At 46.0% G+C, this 6729-nt stretch overlaps 1 pseudogene; it reads right to left on the bottom strand.

Moving 5' to 3' along the window:
• Nucleotides 1-3693: 3693 nt before the first annotated feature.
• Nucleotides 3694-4145, bottom strand: LOC125365598 (annotated as a pseudogene).
• Nucleotides 4146-6729: the final 2584 nt, after the last annotated feature.

Genomic DNA, 6729 nt, shown 5'->3' with positions numbered 1-6729 from the left:
ACTCTAAGCCTGCACCTCCATATCTCCTGGGATGGACATGGCGAGTCCTCCAACACCAGTGGCTTCCCACATGCCTTCATATACCCTAGCAACCCCACAGGTGAGCAGGACCCCACAATCAAGTTGCCCCATGCTCTGTTGGTTGGTTGCAGCCAACTGGTGTGCCTTGAAGATCATGAGTTCAAGGCCACACAGTGAAACCCTAACCCCCCCCCCCCGTCGTGATCTGAACGATCCCTTTCTCCCCGAACTCCCGGGGAGAATGGTTGAACCCCAAAATCTATGAAAGAGCACTCGGCCTTGCCTTCCGCCGGCAGAAGGCCAAAGGCGTAGTCTCATGGACTTGCGCTAAGTTGAGGAAAAGTTGCTGAAGCCTCCCCTCCCCCCAGTCCCCTCACATGTTACCAGGAGCGGGGGCGGAAAGAAGGCATCAGGGACACGCTGCGGTGGTGGGATGCGTCTCAAAATCTTTAATAGGGAAAGGCACTTATATAGAGGCAATGCGGGAAAGAAAGGGGCTGGCAAAGGGCCGGTCATAGGCTAAAGACTATGTCCATCAAGTGATATCAGGAAACTTCCTTTGTGTGGCACGCACGTGTTCGCCTCCCAGGGGCAGAGGCTTTCTTTTCCGGGTGAGACCAGAAGGTGGGAGGGACTTCCTCCCATTGTCCCAAGGCTGGTGGAAGGGCAGCCTTTCACCAAGGCCATAACAATCCCCAACATCCCCCCAAAAAGAAAAAAACTCATTCAACATCATTACCCATGAGGGAAATAAGAATCAAAACCACAAGACATCACTTCAGAAACAGAAAAAACACATAAAAAATTATCAAGTATTATTGAGAAAATACAGAGAGGTGGACATTGTTCATAGACATGCGAAATTGTGCAGCAGCTGTGGAAAACAGTTTGGCACATGTGAAACAAAAGCTAACACTTGAATTTCCATAAGATCCAGAAATTCTGTTCCTATATATACTGACACAAGTGTGAAAACATTCACAGAGAGATGTGTGAATATATAAATGTTTAGTATTATGCACAGTAGCAATTTGATGGAAACAAGTATCTAAGACAGACACACAACATGGGCAGTGTGCATCACTAAAGTGTTCAAGTCCTTCTGTATCATGTGAACTTTACTTCAATCTTTGAAAAGATTGAGTTCCCAGAATACTCTTAAGATGAATTCACTTCCAATTGTTACTCTTATCTGACATAAATGAGATTCTTTCTCCCTCTACAAATTATGGAACCAATAACAAAACCAAGAACTGGTTATACAGTGATGGAGAGTGTATACTTCAGCCAGAAAATAAGGGAGAAACAGAGCCCCTTTTCTCATCTAAGAGATGGGGTCCTTTTAAGACTAAGGTCAAAAGAGACATTTTAACTGAGTAGGATCATTCATAACTTTTTTAGAAAATGAGTAAACAGCCAGTCCACGTGGCATCATTTATGGCTAAAATGCATGTTGCCACATCTCCTGCATCCTGCCTCATGGCAGCAAAGGAGGCCACAGGCTGCCTAGGTGGGGATCTTGTCTGAAACAGAGCACTGGCTAACACAGGAAACTCCTGGAGGTTAGGAAGTCATTTTCCTGGTGACACCATGGTGCCTCCTCAGCATGGCTTCCAAGTCCCTCCACAGCCCAGTGCTACCTGGAGCATGGCCAGCTGGAGTCTGCATTTTTGTGTCCCAGACACCTTGTTAACTCAGCTCCTAACCCAAACCCAGTGACCATGTTTTCATACCATGTCCTTGTCACCTTCTCCCTGATGCCTCCTCAGGTGACTGTGATCACAGTGCTGAGTGTCCCTGACCAACAGTGATGCCAACTTCAGAATAGTTTCTGATGGTTGTCATCTCTCAATGGAAATCAGTGTTCTCTCACCACCAACCATGGACAAATGTTCTGCTCAAAAAAATTAAAAAACCTCAGAACAACCTGCTCTATGTGTTTAATCCCATCTGTAGAAGGGAAGATTAAGTCCAGGTGAACTGACCCCTGATCCTGTAATTACACAACCTCTTAGTGCTTCACACTCAGATTCCCACCCAGGGTCAGAACCCCAAGAACTACTCAGGGCATCTAACAGTCCAGTGAACATAAGCCCAGGCCACACAGGGTGGGTGGGGAGCACTCCAGCTGTGGGGGGTCACCTGTGTCTGGCACTGAAGTGGCACAGATTCTATGTGAAGTATCAGGAGCCTCACCAGCCAGAGGCTCCCAGAGGCTGGGCCCTGGAAGTGGATCCACACTGGTGTCTTACATTTGTTTACACATGAGAATGCCTGCTCCTCTCTTCTTTCCATACCTCTCCCACTCTGAATGCTAAAGCCCTATTCTGGGCATGCCTTGCTCCCACTGACCAGGATCTGGCCACTGAGGTTCACCAGGAAAATCTCATCTCTGCTGATCACAAGAGTAATGTCTACCTTAGCTAGGAAAGGCTTTGGCCTTAGTGAGCCTGTAGCTGCAACTACTTTCTGTCCAGGGCACAGGGAAACTGAAGCCCCAAGGAAGTTTCCCAATGTCTCAGTGCCCAGAGAAGAGAGGTAGGGAACACCAGCAGTGGCATTGTAATGGGTGTGTCCCCTAAATTCATATGTGGAAGTTCTTACCACTGAGTACCTATGCATGTGACCATATATAGAAATGGGCTCTTGGCAGGTGTTGTTAGGGTCATCCCTAAGCCACTTTTTTGTGCTTTCTTGTGTACAGTGTCTTCTGTTCCCTCACTCCCACTCTCTAAACCACTATTATTGTGTCCCTTAAAAGATAGAAACTGGGGCTGGGAGTATGGCCTAATGGCAAGAGTGATTGCCTCGTATACATGAAGCCCTGGGTTCAATACCTCAGTACCACATATATAGAAAAGGGCAAGAAGTGGTGCTGTGGCTCAAGTGGCAGAGTGCTAGCCTTGAGCAAGAAGAAGCCAGGGACAGTGCTCAGCTCAGGCCCTGAATTACATCCCCAGGACTGGCAAAAAAAAAAAAAAAAAAAAAACACCCTAACCCCAACTATAACCCTAACCCTAAACCATAACCCTAAAACTCTACCCCTAACAATCCCAACCCCAACATGAACCCCAACCAGAAGACGAACCCTAACTCTAATTCTATTGATTCCTTGGATCTAACCCATTGCACTGCATTGTCTCCAACACTTATCAGATGAAAAGAACACACTTTTATTCTCCAGAAAAGTTTCATGTTACTGAAACAAAGCATTTGTCAGGAACTTTATTTTTTTTTGATTGCTGAACCAATTTTAATAACATGACATAGCCCCTAAAATTGATAAAAATCATTATGTAAAATACATAGATGAATACTGTCTTCTTTTAAAAATATAAAATAAATAAGCATGACATGTGAAAATAGGCAAGTTTTCATTAAATAAATGAAAATTTTACAAAAAGAAAGTTTTCCTTTCCATGTCATTTGAAGAAGGAAAATTATCATTTAAAACAACAGTCAAGGGCTGGGGATATAGCCTAGTGGCAAGAGTGCCTGCCTCGGATACACGAGGCCCTAGGTTTGATTCCCCAGCACCACATATACAGAAAACGGCCAGAAGTGGCGCTGTGGCTCAAGTGGCAGAGTGCTAGCCTTGAGCGGGAAGAAGCCAGGGACAGTGCTCAGGCCCTGAGTCCAAGGCCCAGGACTGGCCAAAAAAAAAAAAAAAAAAAAACAATAGTCAAGTTTATTAAACAAATTTAAAAAGTATTATAAAATGTTTAACTTTCATCAGCCTCCAGGTTGATGTTGCTGCCGAATTTTGCATATAACTGAACTTTCAGATCTGCTAGCACTCACTGCATCACGGCCACTCTCGACTCCAAGGCGTCCAATTTCTTCTTGCAAGTTTTTCTTTGCATCTTCTAACATTTCTTGGGTTTCCTCCTGACAATGGCTGATGAAAACATCTCCAATTTGATAGGGTATCATCACACCGTTGTCATCCACAAGCAAGATGTCATCACACGCATCCTCCAAATTCTGCAACTGTTTCTTTTTTACTTCTATTTCCTCCTTTAGCTCTGTGATTCTACTTGTATTCCGTGCAAATTTATCTTCTGTTGATCTTCAAAAGTGACATTGACATCTTCTGCAGGTGCCTTCTTTATGGTGGCTGACATCTTTTTTCAGGAACTTTAAAATCATAAATTTGAGCCAGTTGGGTGGCAAATACAGCCTCCCAGTAGTTGAAAGGCTGAGACAGGGAAGTTGCTATTTGGAGACCAGCCGGGGCTACAAAGCAATTAACAGGTCTGAAAATCTCAAATTAGCCACTAGGTGGCACAAAAGCATCAGTTTTCCTAATTGTGGTCGTTTTTTTGTTGTTTGTTTGTTTTGTGGGGTTTTTTTTTTTTTACTATGGGGGTTCAAACTCTATATGTGATATTTTAAACTTGGTATTTGATACTTTTGCTCATGGCTGGTACTCTAACACCTGTCTAGGATAGAATAGACCCTCATCAACTCTTGTGCATGTTCACACCCCAAAGTGTACTCAAATAAGGTCAGTCTTACAGATTCTAAACCACCAAAAATTTCCCCAAGAATCAAAATGAACACAAGGGATTTGTGCATATGAATCACTAAAACTAGTTACAGAAATTTGGGCTGCTGTTGACATCAATGTTTAAAGTAGCAGTCCCATTCTAGGCTACTGTGATCTCACCTTGTTGGTTGTGATGGTGATTGGAGAGCTGGTGGTCACTCAGCTCTCTGCTCCGTAGCCAGAACAGTGTTCACCTGTCTTAGTCCAAAACACAACCAAACAATGACTGTGGAAAGTTGGATGGATGCTACAGAGACTTCTAGAAAGGAAGAAGAAGAATGGACAAGGGACTATGTACAGTAGCAGTTTAGGACAGGATAGAGGTCCTCTTCACTGCCTCAGAGGAGGTCCAGTCCCCACTGTCACTTCTCACAATCCCTGTCCTTGTGACTTCTTACTTCTGTGGCCTATGACCCTGGCCATACCAACCCTGGGTGACCAGAGATGCCAACCACAGAGTGTTCCTACACTTCCACACAGCAGCAGTGACTCATACTCAGCAGAAAGTCAAAGTGGCCTCAGTCTGGAAATCATGTGGCCAGGCTTCCTGGAGCCAGAGGGTGACTCAACCCCAGAAAGCCTGGCCTCACCCTCCCTGACCCCTCAGAGACTAGCCATGTCCATGCTTTAGTTGAACCCCTGAGACTGAGCCCCAATCACTACAGGCAACCTTGGCCCCGTACCCTAGAAACAGGTCTCCCATGGGCTTCCCAGAGAATCTAACATGGAACCCAGAAGCCAGCACCTAGAAGCCATCTTGTCTGTCAGCCTCAAGATATTCAGCATCTCACAGTCAATGGGAAACACTAGAGCATAGACGGCTGAACCCACAAAGGCTTCCAGTGATTTATTAGGAACTGGCTACCCTCAACTGAGCCCACCCTTCCATAACAGCCAAACAATGTGAGATGTGATGGACAGACAGTACTCAGACCCTCACATGGGCTCACCTGCCATACAGTGGGTGCTCCTATGAGCTGTGGGACAGACACAGCACTCAGTACCATCATGTCAGGCTCACTTGCCATGTGGTGAGTGCTCCTACAACCTGGGACTGAGCATCACCGATAGTCTCCAGGTGCCCCTGAATAGCAGAGAAGGTACTAAACAAGGGTAGGCAAGGATCAGGTCATCGAAGGAGAGAGGATAGGCAGCCTCTCCATTCTGCTAGAATGTAGGAGTGAAGCGCCTATGCTGTTCTGGAACCCTGTGTCTGGTGGAAGACAGGGTTGGGGTGGCATTTATCAGGCCAGCACAGTCAGGAGAGATGTATAAGACTTACTGGAGGGCTGAGAATATGACCTAGTGGCAAGAGAGCTTGCCTCACATACATGAAGCCCTGGGTTCGATTCCCCAGCACCACATATATAGAAAACGGCCAGAAGGGGCGCTGTGGCTCAAGTGGCAGAGTGCTAGCCCTGAGCAAAAAGAAGCCAGGGACAGTGCTCAGACCCTGAGTCCAAGCCCCAGGACTGGCCAAAAAAAAAAAAAAAAAAGACTTACTGGAGATGAGAACTTCCTGCAGTAATAATACTACTTCTCAACAGAGCATAAGGTTGGGGGTGGCTTGTCCACCTCACCTAATATGTTTGTAGCCTCTCAGGGTAGCAGGGCCTCCCCTGGCTAATCTCCAGCCCAGGGTGGCCTGGCAGCCTAAGCCTGTCATTACTGTGCTGTTCTGGTGCTCACAATTCCTGTGCCCTCACACTCCCTGCCACAGCCTTGGGCAAGTTGATGTTGACAGGCCTACTTGTACTTGTCCGGTATCAAATCAGCAACAGCCTCATGTCTGCATCTTCCAGGAAGTATGCTGTTTCAGATACAGAGACTAGATCGGACATTCAGGCAGTGGATGTGGCACTGGTATTTGCAAGGTGCTCAGGCTCCTGAATCTGAAAGAATGTGCCTACCACATACAAAGGACTGGTTTGGGAAGGTTTGAAATGTGTAAGGACAGAAAGCACTATCCAGGACTCAGGAGTGGAGGCAGCCAATCTTACTGTTTTGATCATAGTATTTCTGAAAACAAATGTAAGCAGCCACTTTTCACTCTCTGGGTGCCAACAAGATGTTCTACCCTGAAAGTCAGCACGGAGCACCTCGAATTAGCATAGATACCATATTAAGGGCTCATTCCCACAAAACTTTCCTGCCTTAGA

This window comes from Perognathus longimembris, chromosome 17 (assembly GCF_023159225.1).
Source record: "Perognathus longimembris pacificus isolate PPM17 chromosome 17, ASM2315922v1, whole genome shotgun sequence".
Taxonomy (NCBI): Eukaryota; Metazoa; Chordata; class Mammalia; order Rodentia; family Heteromyidae; genus Perognathus; species Perognathus longimembris.
The sequence above is the reverse complement of the archived record's forward strand: the minus strand, read 5'-3'. Positions and strand labels throughout refer to the sequence as shown.